The sequence below is a fragment of the Procambarus clarkii genome, chromosome 12 (assembly GCF_040958095.1).
Source record: "Procambarus clarkii isolate CNS0578487 chromosome 12, FALCON_Pclarkii_2.0, whole genome shotgun sequence".
NCBI classification, from domain to species: domain Eukaryota; kingdom Metazoa; phylum Arthropoda; class Malacostraca; order Decapoda; family Cambaridae; genus Procambarus; species Procambarus clarkii.
Genome location: NC_091161.1, coordinates 35,531,479 through 35,551,144, shown reverse-complemented (window position 1 = coordinate 35,551,144; position 19,666 = coordinate 35,531,479).

The window sequence follows — 19,666 nt, the reverse complement described above, 5'->3', positions numbered from 1 at the left end:
TTCCTTTACTTTCTGAGGGGCCTGCGCTTCCTTTCTCTTCGTTGCTTTCCCTTTTGCGCGATCCACAGTCTCTCCACAGCACTCGTCCTCCAAAACGTCAAATGAATTTGAAGTTGCTATGGCGTTTGAAGGCGGCTTTATCAAAGTCAATTTATATGGTATAAAATTTATATGGTATACTACATTCCTGGGCTTAGGTTAGAATATTTTTAAATAGGTTATATTTTGAATCCACATCGAAAACCCCTTTTACGTCACCTATTGCTGGGTTTACGTCTACCTCCAATACCGGCCCACACCCCATACCCAAGACTTTCCAATCTATTTGACCCAAAAAAAATTCTTGGACTATTGAAATCAGCTTTTCGAAAATCAGGCACTTTAACAGAATTTTCTCCTACAAATCTAATCCATTGAATGCTAATTCTAATTTATTTATGATCACTGTTCCTTAGCTCACTCCCTATTTCGATGTCCTTAATTTGTGTTTCCCTGTTAGTTAACACTAAATCTAAAATATTTTTTCCCCGCGTTGGTTCTTTAATGTGTTGCGTAAGAAAGCAATCGTCAGTTAATTCTAGAAAATCTTCTGCTTCATTATTCCCTGTTTTGTTCAACCAGTTTATTCCACTAAAATTAAAGTCACTCATGACATAAACACTGTAAGATCTAGATGCTCTAGATATTTCATCCCAAAGATGCTTTGCTCCCATTCTGTCTAAATTTGGTGGCCTATATATAACTCCTATTATAATGTTATTTGCTTTTTCGTTTAAATCTATCCAAATAGTTTCTGTATGTGGCTCAGTTTTGATTCCCTCTTTGAGACTACATTTCAAACTGTCCCTAACATATATGGCTACTCCCCCTCCTCGTCTAATATATGTATCTGTGTGAAATAGTTTAAATCCATTTATTTGATATTCAGCTAATAGCTCTCTATTTTCTACATTCATCCACGTTTCGGTAAGTGCAATAATATTTATTTTTTCTGTGCAGACAAGAGCATTTAAATCGTTTATTTTATTTCTTAGACTTCTATTGTTTGTGTAATATACCCTAAGTGAATTGTTATTTTGAGGCTCCTCTCTTTTCCTGATCATTTTGCCAATTCTTTTCTCCCACAAACACATTCTTTTATTACCTCCTTTCTCCAAATCGATTCCAATACCACTTGTTGGATTTCTGGGGCTTGACTCATATATTCAATTATTTGCTTTTTGTATTTAAATAAATCGAAGGACCACCCACTTTTGAGAAAAGAGGGAAAACGAGTAAAAGTGATCATTAAAATGACACTAGAGAACCAGTGTCTATGGATAATAATTAAATGAATAATCACTTGAAAATAATGAATAGACTGTATTATTAATTAATTAAAGTCAAAGCCTCAAATATCAACATTAGGGGGTATTTCTTGAAATTCATATATATCTAGGAACCAGTGTGGTTCGTCACTAGTTCATTGTTGAGTTAGTAACATAGTAAATCTAAACTAAGATAGATTCAAAGATATGATAACTCAAACTATAAGAACATAACATAAGAACAAAGGTAACTGCAGAAGGCCTATTGGCCCATACGAGGCAGCTCCTATTCTATAACCACCCAATCCCACTCATATACTTGTCCAACCCGTGCTTGAAACAATCGAGGGACCCCACCTCCACAATGTTACGCGGCAATTGGTTCCACAAATCAACAACCCTGTTACTGAACCAGTATTTACCCAAGTCTTTCCTAAATCTAAACTTATCCAATTTATATCCATTGTTTCGTGTTCTGTCCTGTGTTGATACTTTTAATACCCTATTAATATCCCCCCGGTTATGTCCATTTATCCACTTGTAAACCTCTATCATGTCACCCCTAACTCTTCGCCTTTCCAGTGAATGCAACTTAAGCTTTGTTAATCTTTCTTCATATGAAAGATTTCTAATTTGGGGAATTAACTTAGTCATCCTACGCTGGACACGTTCAAGTGAATTTATATCCATTCTATAATATGGCGACCAAAACTGAACTGCATAATCTAAATGGGGCCTAACTAGAGCAAGATATAGCTTGAGAACCACACCAGGTGTCTTGTTACTAACGCTGCGATTAATAAATCCAAGTGTCCGATTTGCCTTATTACGAACATTTATGCATTGATCCTTTTGTTTTAAATTCTTACTAATCATAACTCCCAGATCCCTTTCGCAATCCGACTTCGCAATCACAACACCATCTAGCTCGTATCTTGTAACTCTATCATCATTACCTAACCTCAGAACTTTACATTTATCAGCATTAAACTGCATCTGCCAATCCTTTGACCATTTCAAAACCCTATCTAGATCAACTTGAAGTGATAGTGAGTCCTCCTCCGAATTAATTTCCCTACCGATTTTCGTATCATCGGCAAATTTGCAAATGTTGCTACTCAAACCTGAATCTAAATCATTTATATATATTATAAACAACAGAGGTCCCAGGACAGAGCCTTGAGGCACTCCACTTACAACATTTTCCCACTCTGACTTGATTCCATTTATACTAACTCTCTGTTTCCTTTGGTATAGCCATGCCCTAATCCAGCTTAATATAGCACCCCCAATACCATGAGACTATTTTTTTAATCAGTCTTTCATGTGGCACTGTATCAAAAGCTTTGCTAAAGTCAAGGTATACAACATCGCAATCCTTACCACTATCAACTGCCTCAACAATGCTAGAATAAAAAGATAACAAATTTGTTAAACATGAACGGCCATTTATAAAACCATGTTGCGACTCAATTATTAATTTATGTTTTTCAAGATGAAGACGAATTTTATTTGCTATTATAGATTCGAGTAACTTTCCCACAATAGACGTTAGGCTAATTGGTCGATAGTTAGACGCAAGTGATCTATCTCCTTTCTTAAAAACTGGTATCACATTAGCAACTTTCCAAAACTCTGGCACTCAGCCTGACTCTATTGATTTATTAAATATGGTTGACAGTGGGTCACAAAGCTCCTCTTTGCATTCTTTAAGCACCCTAGCAAACACTTCATCCGGCCCTGGGGATTTGTTTGGTTTGAGTTTTACTATTTGTTTAAGAACATCCTCCCTGGTAACTGCTAAACTCGTCAACCTGTCCTCGTCCCCACCCACAGACTTGTTCGGCTGAAGGCATATTGTTAAGTTCCTCTTTAGTAAATACAGATACAAAATATTTATTAAAAATACTACTCATCTCTTCATCACTATCTGTTATTTGACCTGTCTCAGTTTTTAATGGACCTATCCTTTCCCTAGTCTTAGTACGATATAACTGAAAAAACCCTTTAGGATTTGTCTTTGCTTGCCCTGCTATGCGAACTTCATAGTTTCTTTTTGCTTTCCTTATCTCTTTTTCAACATTTCTAACCAGTTGTAAAAACCAGTTGAAAAACATAAATTAATAATTGAGTCGCAACATGGTTTTATAAATGGCCGTTCATGTTTAACAAATTTGTTATCTTTTTATTCTAGCATTGTTGAGGCAGTTGATAGTGGTAAGGATTGCGATGTTGTGTACCTTGACTTTAGCAAAGTTTTTGATACAGTGCCACATGAAAGACTGATTAAAAAGTTAGAGTCTCATGGTATTGGGGGTGCTATATTAAGCTGGATTAGGGCATGGCTATACCAAAGGAAACAGAGAGTTAGTATAAATGGAGTCAAATCAGAGTGGGAAAATATTGTAAGTGGGGTGCCTCGGGGCTCTGTCCTGGGACCTCTGTTGTTTATAATATATATAAATGATTTAGATTCAGGTTTGAGTAGCAACATTTGCAAATTTGCCGATGATACAAAAATCGGTAGGAAATTAATTCGGAGGAGGACTCACTATCACTTCAAGTTGATCTAGATAGGGTTTTGAAATGGTCGAAGGATTGACAGGTGCAGTTTAATGCTGATAAATGTAAAGTTCTGAGGTTAGGTAATGATGATAGGGTTACAAGATACGAGCTAGATGGTGTTAAGATTGCGAAGTCGAATTGCGAAAGGGATCTAGGAGTTATGATTAGCAAGAATTTAAAACAAAAGGATCAATGCATAAATGTTCGTAATAAGGCAAATCGGACACTTGGATTTATTAATCGCAGTGTTAGTAACAAGACACCTGGTGTGGTTCTCAAGCTATATCTTGCTCTAGTTAGGCTCCATTTAGATTATGCAGTTCAGTTTTGGTCGCCATATTATAGAATGGATATAAATTCACTTGAACGTGTCCAGCGTAGGATGACTAAGTTAATTCCCCAAATTAGAAATCTCTCATATGAAGAAAGATTAACAAAGCTTAAGTTGCATTCACTGGAAAGGCGAAGAGTTAGGGGTGACATGATAGAGGTTTACAAGTGGATGAATGGACATAACCGGGGGGATATTAATAGGGTATTAAAAGTATCAACACAGGACAGAACACGAAACAATGGATATAAATTGGATAAGTTTAGATTTAGGAAAGACTTGGGTAAATACTGGTTCAGTAACAGGGTTGTTGATTTGTGGAACCAATTGCCGCGTAACATTGTGGAGGTGGGGTCCCTCGATTGTTTCAAGCATGGGTTGGACATGTATATGAGTGGGATTGGGTGGTTATAAATGGGAGCTGCCTCGTATGGGCCAACAGGCCTTCTGCAGTTGCCTTTGTTCTTATGTTCTTATGTAGTTGTACGAATTCCTGTTCTAAAGTGACCTCCCCATTTTTAATCCTTTTGTACCAAGCTCTCTTTTTACCTATAAGGTTCTTCAAATTCTTTGTTATCCACTTTGGGTCATTAGTATACGATCTATTCAATTTGTATGGTATACTACGTTCCTGTGCTTTGTTTAGAATATTCTTAAATAAGTTATATATTGAATCCACATCGAAATCCCCATTTAAGTCACCTATCGCTGGGTTCATGTCTCGCTCCAAGACCGGCCCACACCCCATACCCAAGCCTTTCCAATCAATTTGACCCAAAAAATTTCTTAGGCTATTAAAATCAGCTTTTCGAAAATCTGGCACTTTAACAGAATTTTCTCCTACTGGTCTATTCCATTCTATGCTAAATCTGATTTCTTTGTGATCACTGCTCCCTAGCTCACTCCCTATTTCGATGTCATTAATTTGCGTTTCCCTGTTAGTTAACACTAAATCTAAAATATTATTTTCCCGTGTTGGTTCCTTAATGTGTTGCGTAAGAAAGCAATCGTCAATTAATTCTAGAAAATCTTCTGCTTCACTATTCCCTGTTTTGTTCAACCAGTTTATTCCGCTAAAATTAAAGTCACCCATGACATAAATACTGTTAGATCTAGATGCTCTAGATATTTCATCCCATAGATGCTTTGCTTCCATTCTGTCTAAATTTGGTGGCCTATATATTACTCCTATTATAATATTGTTAGCTTTTTCGTTTAATTCAATCCAAATAGTTTCTGTGTGTGGCTCTGTTTTGATTCCCTCTTTGAGACTACATTTCAAATTATCCCTAACATATATGGCTACTCCACCTCCTCGTCTAATATATCTATCTGTGTGAAATAGTTTAAATCCATATATTTGATATTCAGCTAATAGTTCTCTATTTTCTACATTCATCCACGTTTCGGTAAGTGCAATAATATCTATTTTTTCTGTGCAGACAAGAGCATTTAATTCGTTAATTTTATTTCTTAGACTTCTACTGTTAGTGTAATATACCCTAAGTGAATTGTTATTTTGCGGACCTTCTCTTTCCCTGATCGTTTTGCCAATTCCTTTCTCCCACAAACACATACTTTTATTACCTCCTTCCTCCAAATCAATTCCCATACCTCTATCTACTAACAGTTTAAACCCAAACAAACACCTCTAACCACTTCTTCTAGCGAGTTCGCAACAGCAACAACCCCAGCTCTCGATAGATGCACCCCATCACGAGCATACATTTCATTTCTTCCATAGAAGTGTTCCCAGTTGTCTATGAAAGATATTGCATTTGATTTGCAATATCTTTCCAGCCGGCAATTGACACCAAGTGCCCTCGATATCCATTCATTTCCCACTCCCTTTCTTGGAAGAATGCCACATATGATCGGGATTCCTCCCTTGCTCCTAACTCTATGGCTGTTTTATACCTCTGAATCAGTTCCTCACTCCTGACTCAACCAACATCATTTCCTCCCACGCTAATGCAAATAATGGGATTGTTCCCATTACCAGCCATAATATCATTCATGTTGTTTATTATATCACCAATGCCAGCTCCGGGATAGCAAACCTGTTCCCCCTATCTCTAGCACAAAACGTTCCATCCAAATACCTTATCTGGGAATCTCCCACAACTAATGTTTGTTTAGGTACTTCCTTTACTTTCTGAGGGGCCTGCGCTTCCTTTCTCTTCGTTGCTTTCCCTTTTGCGCGATCCACAGTCTCTCCACAGCACTCGTCCTCCAAAACGTCAAATGAATTTGAAGTTGCTATGGCGTTTGAAGGCGGCTTTATCAAAGTCTTCTTAAGGCCCCTGTCTTTCGCAACTCTCCAAGACGAGGTCCCTTTACTGCTGGTCTCCTCCTTCGTTACTTCTCGTTGTTTTTTAAGCTGACGCACCTCCTCCCGCAGAGAGTCCAACTCTGTCCTCTGGGCTCCCACTAGAGTCACCAGGTCCTTCACTACAACTTCCATATTGCTATGATAATATAACATGAATATTAATATTATGAATATTTATAATATAATACTATGAATATTAAAGATTATGAATTATTGAGCAACAGTAAGAGCAAACATATTAATTACCAAATCATTATTTCTGGCAATAAATTATTCACTGTAAAGATCATATATGCATGATATGGAAATCAGTAATAATCTTAGATAAATTTGTACGAAATAAATGTCTTATCTGTAAGACGATTTCTGTAACGCCATTTCATCATTTGTCCTCGTGGTCACTGAATCCCAAAAAAGAAAGAACCCGAGGTGAATATCACAAATGATGAGAAACAACTTGTCGACTCCTCGTATACACGCCGAAATCAGAGAAATTTAAGTAGCATTTGATTAGGCTACGAATTATTTCAAATATTCATGAACACTGAGAACATGTGGAAAATAAACTAACGTTGTGTATTAGGTATCCATGCTGTATAACGACTGACTACCCACACATATACAATCTAGGATGATGCATCAAACGAGAATGGTATACTTAACATAAGCGTATCAAATACTAAGGTCTGCCGAAACCGCGTCAGCGAGTCCCAGGTGTCCACTGCTGTGTACGTGTAATTACGGGTCGTGGCTTCAATTGTTGACGCGTTATTAACTGGCAGGGCACTATAGAACACGTGAATAGGTAATTGTTGACTATTAAACTTGTATCAACGTAATTCTTGTCGATAAAAACTCCCCAGTCACTATCACGTGTCTCGCCACTCTTCACGCCAGGGATGCCTTGTGTACAATGGCGTCTCCGCCTTCCCTCAACCCGTCTCTCACATTCACCACAGAAATTATTAATCACGGATAACTCTTTTCTGCGTAATTATTGATGTAATACGTTAATGAGAACTGGGTTGCAATTATAGGGACGTAAATATTATCATATTCTCGTTTAATGGTGTTAAACAAGAAATGGAGATGATTTTTATTATCTCCATAGCATTCGTACGTAACAGATAAAACTGCTACTGATAATAATTTCAGTTATTAACTCTCGGTTTTAGATTATCGGGAGTCATATTATCCGTAGGTAATTATTACACGAAATACTGATAATTTTAGAGAACCACATTCAATTCTCTAACACATTTGTAATAAACGTGTCTATCTAGACATTATCTGACGCAATTTTGCTACTCAATTTCATGAGAATTCTAGCACTAATACGCAGATGAAATGGTTTAATTTATGTTTACACTACCAATAATGAAATTAATAACTACTGTAGTTAGTATATAATGATGATGATGTATTATAATACAATAGTAGTTTGTTAGTGTTGGAAATTTCCAACATAACTCTAGGGGGAGAAAACTCGGGTCGCAGTGACATACCTATCCCGAAGTTAGTATTAATGTTAGTATGTTAGTACGTTAGTACACACATAACGGATGTCCCGTAATTGTCAAGGACATACAAGACTTTAAGTCTTGTAAATGAACTCATGTTAAATGGAAAACATGGAATTGTGAATCATCTAAAGTTATTGACTAATAAAGCCTACAATGTATTCCTTGACTGGTGTCGCGATGACATGTAACGGTTATGTTACTAAGTCTTAAAGTTTTGCAAACTCATAGATGCTCTAGATGAAATAATGTTATAGTTGATAGCCTGCACAAACAAATTATGGATTAAATTATACAATTTAAAGTAACTGAGAATCCACTGTGAGGTGAATGTCTTGGGTCATTGTGACTTGTAACTGATTTGTTACTTGACATCACAACACAGCATCATCATGATTACTCAAATTGGCTGGGAAATTATTTGCTCCTAGTCAGAGCTATAAAAAGCTTGTAGTTTCCGTTTGCATTGTTGAGCAGCTGCTCTAGTTGGGCGGGTGCTCTGTGGATCAGAATTGTTGTCCTCGGAAACTGTAGGTGAAGCTGGTTCTGTTAAACACTCTCGTTCTGCTAATTCGAGAGGTACCAACTTCTCTAATGTTTTTAGGGTAGTAGTGCCTCGGCACAAAACCCGTACTACTCTCAGGATGCCTTGGTGATCTGGGTGGATAGAGACAATTTTGCCTATAGGCCATTCTGACCTTGGTCCATCACTGTCAACCAATACTAGGTCTCCTGGTTTGAGTTGAATTTTATTATAGGGGCTCGAAGCTCTATAGTGGTACTCTCGTAGAGCTGTGAAGTACTCTCGAGTCCACACCTCATTCCACCTTTCAATTACTCTCGAGAGATGTTGGTAACTTTCCACTAAGTCACTCTTGGTTACATGGGAAGGGTCGACGGGATCCTCTTCTGCCAAAGGTATCAAAGGGCTCAGCAGGCCTCCATGCATTAAATATGAGGGACTCAGAGGCTCTCTCTGTGAGAAATCATCTGATAGGTAAGTTAATGGACGATTGTTGACTCGCGCCTCAATTTCCATGACGAGCGTTTGGAGTTCAGAGTAACCAATTTTCTGTCAATGCAAGGTCTTCCTTAAACATTTCTTGACAGTCCCTATCATACGTTTGTAGAACCGACCTTGCCAGGGGGCTCTTGGAGCAATAAATTTCCAGTGGCATTGTCGTCTCTGCATGACAGACTGCACTTCTGGATGATTCCATATCTCTCGTAAGGCAGGCTTCTCCTGCCACAAAATTTGAACCATTATCAAATATCATTAGTTTGGGACAGGATCTGCAAGCTGAAAATCTACGAAAAGCTTGGATGAAGGATTCGGCACTCATGTCAGAAGTCACTTCTAGATGTACGCCTCGTGTGGTAGCACACGTGAAGAGGCAAATATAAGCTTTCACTGGTATCTTATCTGGATTGCCAGTGAGAAGCAAGGTTCCTGTGTAATCGACACCAGTGGTCTCAAAGGGACGAAGATGAACTACTCTCTCCTTAGGGAGTGGTGGAGGTTCTGGGTAAGGACACACTCGAGCGTTGTATCTTTTGCAGATTACTCAGAACTTAATGATTGATTTGACAGTTTGACGACCTTGAGGGCCTCTTCCAGGCTGCACGCTTATAGCGGACAGCCCGAGCACAGTCTGCATTCCACCAGGGTCCACTTCCGTGGACCCTGAGAGGAAGAGCGAGGAATAGAGCAGAGGGCAACATCGAAGACAGTGTCATGAAAAAGGCGGAGCGCACGAGGGAAAAGTCAGGGAGAGCAGCACTCAGGGTAAATACGTTCCAGTCCGCCTTAGCGAACTGCCACCTAGGGAAGGAGAGGGAAGGGCGAAAAGAGAAAAAGGAAACAGGGATGGGGAAATGGTCACTGCCATGGAGGTCATTAAGAACCTGCCATGTGAAATCTAAGGAAAGAGAAGAAGAGCAGAGAGAAAGGTCAAGACAGGAAAGGGTGCGAGTCCGAGAGTCCAAATGAGTGGGCTCACCAGAATTCAGAAGAGACAGGTAACAAGAGAGGATAAACGGCTCAAGAAGGCGACCTCGGGTGTTAGAACAACACCCCAAAGAGATTGACGACAATTGAAATCACCCAGCAGGAGCACAGGCTCTGGTAAGGAGTCCAGGAGGTGTTTCAAATCAGGATGAGAAAGCGGGACACTCGGGGGGAGATAAATAGAACAAACTGTGTACCATTTCCTCACAAAGATACGAGCAGGAGAACAATGGAGAGGCCAAGGAAAAAGTAAGTGGACGATGGGAATATCAGCGCGAATCGAGAGAGCAGAAGAATTAGGAGCCCCAGCAACGGCTGGGAGAGGGGAGGGAAAGAAATAGCCACGAAAACGACCAGGACGAGCACCAAGCATCGGCTCCTGGAGACAGACACAAAGGGGCGAAAACCGCGAAATCAGAAGTTGGAGTTCGAGGAAATTGGCATAATAACCACGAACGTTCCATTGAAGAATAGACATCGACGAGAAGAGAAAGGACAACAACAGAGAACAAGGAAGAAACAAAGGCGAAAGAGCAATATAGCACGTTAAAGAATATCAGGGTCAGCAAAGTCAGGGTTAGGGGGCATGGGTAAACTGAGCAAAGACGGAGGGAAGGAAGCGGGAGAACAGACCAGAGGTGTGCGGGCGGGGTCCGGAGGAGGAGAAAGAGGACGAGAAAACGGAGAGGAGCAGTCAAGGACAGCAGCAGGAAGAGGGAGAGTAGAAAGAGGGGAGTGCACCTCAGCAAGGGCAGCAACCGAGAGGGAAGCAGGGGCCAAAGAAACCTCCATAGCAGGAACAGGGGGCGCAACCACTGAAATGGGAGGGGAAGGAGCAATAGAGCCAGTAGCAGGGGCCAAGCCTTCTTACCCGCCAGGGAGGAGGAAGGAGAGGAGCCAGGCTTACGCTTCTGACGTAAAGAGACTGGTGTCCCAGCAACTACGTACTGGGCAACGGATTCCAGTGTCTCAACAGGAGAAGCTGAATGAGAGCACACACGACGGCCGTTAGGAGAGCGATGTACATCCGCCTGCACCGACAGGCGGCGGGGAGAGTCAATAGATGGAGGAGAAGGATGGGAAAGAGGATCGGAGGGAGACGAGGAAGAAGACACAAGAGACATGACAGACCGGGTAAAAAGAAGGGGAACCCCAGACAGAGGACCAGGAGGGGGACCCTTCGGGACAGAACTTAAAGGAACAGAGGAGGGGGCAGTGGGCGTATCAGGGTCCAAGGCCCGGAAACGGTTGTGAGTCTAAGGAAGGTGGGAAGGACGAGAAGAGGAAGAGCGCAACACGCGAGCATAAGAGACGTTAGCATAAGGCGGGAGCCGGCAAACCTGGCGCCTCACCTCGGGAAAAGATAAACGCTCCTGGTGCTTCAAGTTGAGGATGGCTGCCTCAAGCTTGTAATGGATACAGGCACGGGAGAAGGTAGGATGGGCCTCACCACAGTTGAGGCAGCGAGCTTGGGGAGAAGTGCACTCCGACTTAGAGTGACCTTCACCCCCACACAAAGAACAGAGAGAGACAGTCCCAGAGCAGCGGAGGGCACCATGCCCAAACCTCCAGCACTTGTTACAAAGCCGAGGAGAAGGAATATACTCCTGGACAGAGCACCTGGCACCAGCAAGAATGACAGAGGAAGGAAGGGTCCTACCAACAAAGGTGATCTACACAACTCAAAGGGGTTGACGGCGACGACCACGAGGGGGATGAGTAAACGAGTCTACCTTGTGACGGTGTTCCCCCCTTATATTTCTCCCACGCCAGCTGTAAGAGTCATATTCACTTTACCCGAACGTTCTCTACGTTCCGGGAACAATTTGCCATATGTGGGAGCATAAAGTGTTCTCGCGTTGGCAAGAAAATGGCAAAAGAAGAGTGTTTTGGCCAGTGGTTTAGGCCCTTTAGGACGCCAAGATGTCGCTGGACCCTACATTTTCACGCCAAGACACGTCACGAGTGCAGGGGGGTCCGGACGGCGCGGGCCGTGGCGCCACGGAGTTTGACACGACACGTCGAGGAGGTCAAACGTGCGATAGGGGGTCCTGTCAGTCTGAGAGTTTTCGCCCCAGATCCGGTGGATTTACGCTTCATCCTGTAGTCTGCAAGCACCCTGTGAGGTCTTCCTATATTCCATGTGTTGGACCGAAGAAGGAATTGACGAGAAATGAGCAGCAAGTGCTCCAGTGACAGGTGTGTTGCAAGAAGTGAAGTCTGAGCAGTGACGTCCGGGACGACTGTGCAGTTTCACCAGTTTAGGTGACGACGTAGCGGCTGGGCCAATCCGCCGAGAGGCAGGAGAAGAACGAAGCTAACTGGGAATCAGAACGACTGCAGCCGAGAGAAAGGACTGCAGACGTAGTTGTGAGGAGAAGTCGACGACCAGGAGACCGACTCCAACCCTTCAAGAGGTTGTGGAGGAGCACGGGCCAGCAGAGGATAGAGCACGGTGAAGATGCGTTTTTGAGTGTTGATTGGGTTCCTGGAGGGAGCATCAGTGTGTGTGTGGGGGCATTCCCTACAGCGAGTCGAGAGCCGGGACCAGGAGCTACAATTCAACTTTCAACAGAGGACAAGTCCACATCATTGAGGTGGAAGTAGGTAATTCAGTTTTCCCTCCCCATTCCCCTTTAGTCAGCTATTTAGCCAGAGTATCTTCTATGTCGTGAGCAGCGCTCACCAATATCTATCCCAGCAAACACAAATCATCTACACAACGTTCGCCTATCTCTTCCCATAGGTGTGGGAATGATTTGCATTGAGAATGGTGCAGGAGAGCCTTTGAGAAACTTTTACTCAAAAAATCCAAACACAAAGGTTTAATTATAAATTGTTTTTCTACAATTATTTTCTTCCAAATGTAAAACAAATAGTTTTTACATGTTTAAATATAAAATTTATGGTGTTTTTTTGTAAAATTCATTAATAAATTGTGAATGATATATATTGGCTGAGTGAAACCTTTAAAATCCATTTAGTTATAATATGAACAGAAAAAAGTAGTTTTCCAAATTTTCTAAAAATCGCTCTTTTTAACACAATTTGACTCCTTATGCATTCCACTAAACACTAATATCATGTTTAAATATATAATTTATGTATTATTCCCTAAGATAATTTATATAAATTATAAAAGTTGCTGGAAAGTGGTGAGAAAGAATCTGAAAACGTTTTGTTGTCTTATATTGGCGTGTTCTTATTAACTAGAGTGAGTAAGAGTGAGCGAGAGTGGGTTAGAGTGACTGAAGGTGAGTGAGAGTGCCAGAGAGTGTGCAAGTGTGAGTAAGAGTGAGTATAAGTAAGAGTGACTGAGAGTGAGTAAGAGTGACTGAGAGTGAGTAAGAGTGACAGAGTGAGTAAGAGTGAGAGTAAGGGTGACAGAATGAGTAAGAGTGAGAGTAAAGTGATTGAGAGTAAGGGTGAGTATGAGAGTAAGAGTGATTGAGAGTTAGAGTGAGAGTAAGAGTGACTGAGAGTAAGAGTGATTGAGAGTAAGAGTGATTGAGAGTAAGAGTGATTGAGAGTAAGAGTGATTGAGAGTAAGAGTGATTGGGAGTAAGAGTGATTGAGAGTAAGAGTGATTGGGAGTAAGAGTGATTGGGAGTAGGAGTTAGAGTGAGAGTAGGAGTAAGAATGAGAATAAGAGTGATTGAGAGTAAGAGTGATTGAGAGTAAGAGTGATTGGGAGTAAGAGTAAGAGTGAGAGTAAGAGTAAGAATGAGAATAAGAGTGATTGAGAGTAAGAGTGATTGGGAGTAAGAGTAAGAGTAAGAATGAGAGTAGGAGTGATTGAGAGTAGGAGTGATTGATTAAATCTAAACTTATCCAATTTATACCCATTGTTTCGTGTTCTGTCTTGTGTTGATACTTTTAATACCCTATTAATATCCCCTTTGTTATGTCCATTCACCCACTTGTAAACCTCTATCATGTCATCCCTAACTCTTCGCCTTTCCAGTGAATGCAACTTAAGCTTTGTTAATCTTTCTTCGCATGAAAGATTTCTAATTTGGGGAATTAACTTAGTCATCCTACGCTGGACACGTTCAAGTGAATTTATATCCATTCTATAATATGGCGACCAAAACTGAACTGCATAATCTAAATGGGGCCTAACTAGAGCAAGATATAGCTTGAGAACCACACCAGGTGTCTTGTTACTAACGCTGCGATTAATAAATCCAAGTGTCCGATTTGCCTTATTACGAACATTTATGCATTGATCCTTTTGTTTTAAATTCTTACTAATCATAACTCCTAGATCCCTTTCGCAATTCGACTTCGCAATCTCAACACGAGCTAGATAGATACGAGCTAGATGGTGTTGTGATTGCGAAGTCGGATTGCGAAAGGGATCTGGGAGTTATGATTAGTAAGAATTTAAAACAAAAGGATCAATGCATAAATGTTCGTAATAAGGCAAATCGGACACTTGGATTTATTAATCGCAGCGTTAGTAACAAGACACCTGGTGTGGTTCTCAAGCTATATCTTGCTCTAGTTAGGCCCCATTTAGATTATGCAGTTCAGTTTTGGTCGCCATATTATAGAATGGATATAAATTCACTTGAACGTGTCCAGCGTAGGATGACTAAGTTAATTCCCCAAATTAGAAATCTTTCATATGAAGGAAGATTAACAAAGCTTAAGTTGCATTCACTGGAAAGGCGAAGAGTTAGGGGTGACATGATAGAGGTTTACAAGTGGATGAATGGACATAACCGGGGGGATATTAATAGGGTATTAAAAGTATCAACACAGGACAGAACACGAAACAATGGATATAAATTGGATAAGTTTAGATTTAGGAAAGACTTGGGTAAATACTGGTTCAGTAACAGGGTTGTTGATTTGTGGAACCAATTGCCGCGTAACATTGTGGAGGTGGGGTCCCTCGATTGTTTCAAGCACGGGTTGGACAAGTATATGAGTGGGATTGGGTGGTTATAGAATAGGAGCTGCCTCGTATGGGCCAATAGGCCTTCTGCAGTTACCTTTGTTCTTATGTTCTTATGTTCTTAACACCATCTAGCTCGTATCTTGTAACCCTATCATCATTACCTAACCTCAGAACTTTACATTTATCAGCATTAAACTGCATCTGCCAATCCTTCGACCATTTCAAAACCCTATCTAGATCAACTTGAAGTGATAGTGAGTCCTCCTCCGAATTAATTTCCCTACCGATTTTCGTATCATCGGCAAATTTGCAAATGTTGCTACTCAAACCTGAATCTAAATCATTTATATATATTATAAACAACAGAGGTCCCATGACAGGGCCTTGAGGCACTCCACTTACAACATTTTCCCACTCTGACTTGACTCCATTTATACTTACTCTCCGTTTCCTTTGGTATAGCCCTGCGCTAATCCAGCTTAATATAGCACCCCCAATACCATGAGATAATACCATAATATAGCACCCCCAATACCATCTTTTTAATTAGTCTTTCATGTGGCACTGTATCAAAAGCTTTGCTAATGTCAAGGTACACAACATCACAATCCTTACCACTATCAACTGCCTCAACTTTGCTGGAATAAAAAGTTAGTAAATTTGTTAAACATGAACGGCCATTTGTAAAACCATGTTGCGACTCATTTATTAATTTATGTTTTTCAAGATGGAGACGAATTGTATTTGCAATTATTGATTCAAGTAACTTTCCCACAATAGACGTTAGGCTAATTGGCCGATAGTTTGACGCAAGTGATCTATCTCCTTTCTTAAAAATTGATACCACATTAGCTACCTTCCATGACTCGGGCACTCTGCCTGACTATTGATTTATTAAATATGGTAGACAATGGCTCGGAAAGCTCCTCTTTGCATTCTTTAAGCACCCTGGCAAACACTTCATCTGGCCCTGGGGATTTGTTTGGTTTTAGTTTTTCTAATTGTTTAATTACATTATTCCTGGTAACTGCTAAACTAGTCAACCTGTCCTCATCCCCACTCACATAGACTTGTTCGGCTGAAGGCATATTGTTAAGTTCTTTAGTATATACAGATATAAAATATTTGTTAAAAATACTACTCATCTCCTTGTCTTTATCCGTTATTTGACTTGTCTCAGATTTTAATGGACCTATCCTCTCCCTAGTCTTAGTTCGATATAACTGAAAAAAAACTTTAGGATTTGACTCTGCTTGCCCTGCTATACGAACTTCATAGTTTCTTTTTGCTTTCCTAATCTCTTTTTTAACATTTCTAACCAGTTGTTTGAATTCCTGTTCTAAACTGACCTCCCCATTCTTAATCCTTTTGTACCAAGCTCTCTTTTTACCTATAAGGTAAAAAAGGTGTCCTATCCCCAAGACATTCCAATCTATTTGACACAAAAAATTTCTTAGGCTATTGAAATCAGCTTTTCGAAAATCAGGCACTTTAACAGAATTTTCTCCTACAGATCTATTCCATTCTATGTTAAATCTGATTTCTTTATGATCACTGTTCCGTAGCTCACTCTCTAGTTATAAATTAAAGCTGCATGGTATGGACCAATAGGCCTTCTGCAGTTGTCTATATTCTTATGCTCTTTTGTTCTTAAGCTGACTTATGTTCTTAAATATTTGCAATTATCGATTCAAGTAATTTTACCACAGTAGACGTTAGGCTAATTATAGTTCTTGATAATAAATTAGTTCTTGATAATAAAATAGTTTTTGATAATAAATTAGTTCTTGATAATAAAATAGTTCTTGATAATAAATTAGTTATAGATAATTATAAGCAGTCGGTCAGGTGAAGTCAAGCAGTCGGTCAGGTGAAGTCACAGTGAGAGGTTGTGTTAACCGGAGCTCCTGAGTGTTGTTATTTTATCATAGCAATATGGAAGTTGTAGTGAAGGACCTGGTGACTCTAGTGGGAGCCCTGAGGACAGAGTTGGACTCTCTGCGGGAGGAGGTGCGTCAGCTTAAAAAACAACGAGAAGTAACGAAGGAGGAGACCAGCAGTAAAGGGACCTCGTCTTGGAGAGTTGCGAAAGACAGGGGCCTTAAGAAGACTTTGATAAAGCCGCCTTCAAACGCCATAGCAACTTCAAATTCATTTGACGTTTTGGAGGACGAGTGCTGTGGAGAGACTGTGGATCGCGCAAAAGGGAAAGCAACGAAGAGAAAGGAAGCGCAGGCCCCTCAGAAAGTAAAGGAAGTACCTAAGCAAACATTAGTTGTGGGAGATTCCCAGATAAGGTATTTGGATAGAACGTTTTGTGCTAGAGATAGGGGGAACAGGTTAAGGGTTTGCTATCCCGGAGCTGGCATTGGTGATATTATAAACAACATGAATGATATTATGGCTGGTAATGGGAACAATCCCATTATTTGCATTAGCGTGGGAGGAAATGATGTTGGTCGAGTCAGGAGTGAGGAACTGATTCAGAGGTATAAAACAGCCATAGAGTTAGTTAGGAGCAAGGGAGGAATCCCGATCATATGTGGCATTCTTCCAAGAAAGGGAGTGGGAAATGAATGGATATCGAGGGCACTTGGTGTCAATTGCCGGCTGGAAAGATATTGCAAATCAAATGCAATATCTTTCATAGACAACTGGGAACACTTCTATGGAAGAAATGAAATGTATGCTCGTGATGGGGTGCATCTATCGAGAGCTGGGGTTGTTGCTGTTGCGAACTCGCTAGAAGAAGTGGTTAGAGGTGTTTGTTTGGGTTTAAACTGTTAGTAGATAGAGGTATGGGAATTGATTTGGAGGAAGGAGGTAATAAAAGTATGTGTTTGTGGGAGAAAGGAATTGGCAAAACGATCAGGGAAAGAGAAGGTCCGCAAAATAACAATTCACTTAGGGTATATTACACTAACAGTAGAAGTCTAAGAAATAAAATTAACGAATTAAATGCTCTTGTCTGCACAGAAAAAATAGATATTATTGCACTTACCGAAACGTGGATGAATGTAGAAAATAGAGAACTATTAGCTGAATATCAAATATATGGATTTAAACTATTTCACACAGATAGATATATTAGACGAGGAGGTGGAGTAGCCATATATGTTAGGGACAATTTGAAATGTAGTCTCAAAGAGGGAATCAAAACAGAGCCACACACAGAAACTATTTGGATTGAATTAAACGAAAAAGCTAATAATATTATAATAGGAGTAATATATAGGCCACCAAATTTAGACAGAATGAAAGCAAAGCATCTATGGGATGAAATATCTAGAGCATCTAGATCTAACAGTATTTATGTCATGGGTGACTTTAATTTTAGCGGAATAAACTGGTTGAACAAAACAGGGAATAGTGAAGCAGAAGATTTTCTAGAATTAATTGACGATTGCTTTCTTACGCAACACATTAAGGAACCAACACGGGAAAATAATATTTTAGATTTAGTGTTAACTAACAGGGAAACGCAAATTAATGACATCGAAATAGGGAGTGAGCTAGGGAGCAGTGATCACAAAGAAATCAGATTTAGCATAGAATGGAATAGACCAGTAGGAGAAAATTCTGTTAAAGTGCCAGATTTTCGAAAAGCTGATTTTAATAGCCTAAGAAATTTTTTGGGTCAAATTGATTGGAAAGGCTTGGGTATGGGGTGTGGGCCGGTCTTGGAGCGAGACATGAACCCAGCGATAGGTGACTTAAATGGGGATTTCGATGTGGATTCAATATATAACTTATTTAAGAATATTCTAAACAAAGCACAGGAGCGTAGTATACCATACAAATTGAATAGATCGTATACTAATTACCCAAAGTGGATAACAAAGAATTTGAAGAACCTTATAGGTAAAAAGAGAGCTTGGTACAAAAGGATTAAAAATGGGGAGGTCACTTTAGAACAGGAATTCGTACAACTGGTTAGAAATGTTAAAAAAGAGATAAGGAAAGCAAAAAGAAACTATGAAGTTCGCATAGCAGGGCAAGCAAAGACAAATCCTAAAGGGTTTTTTCAGTTATATCGTACTAAGACTAGGGAAAGGATAGGTCCATTAAAAACTGAGACAGGTCAAATAACAGATAGTGATGAAGAGATGAGTAGTATTTTTAATAAATATTTTGTATCTGTATTTACTAAAGAGGAACTTAACAATATGCCTTCAGCCGAACAAGTCTATGTGGGTGGGGACGAGGACAGGTTGACGAGTTTAGCAGTTACCAGGGAGGATGTTCTTAAACAAATAGTAAAACTCAAACCAAACAAATCCCCAGGGCCGGATGAAGTGTTTGCTAGGGTGCTTAAAGAATGCAAAGAGGAGCTTTGTGACCCACTGTCAACCATATTTAATAAATCAATAGAGTCAGGCAGAGTGCCAGAGTTTTGGAAAGTTGCTAATGTGATACCAGTTTTTAAGAAAGGAGATAGATCACTTGCGTCTAACTATCGACCAATTAGCCTAACGTCTATTGTGGGAAAGTTACTCGAATCTATAATAGCAAATAAAATTCGTCTTCATCTTGAAAAACATAAATTAATAATTGAGTCGCAACATGGTTTTATAAATGGCCGTTCATGTTTAACAAATTTGTTATCTTTTTATTCTAGCATTGTTGAGGCAGTTGATAGTGGTAAGGATTGCGATGTTGTATACCTTGACTTTAGCAAAGCTTTTGATACAGTGCCA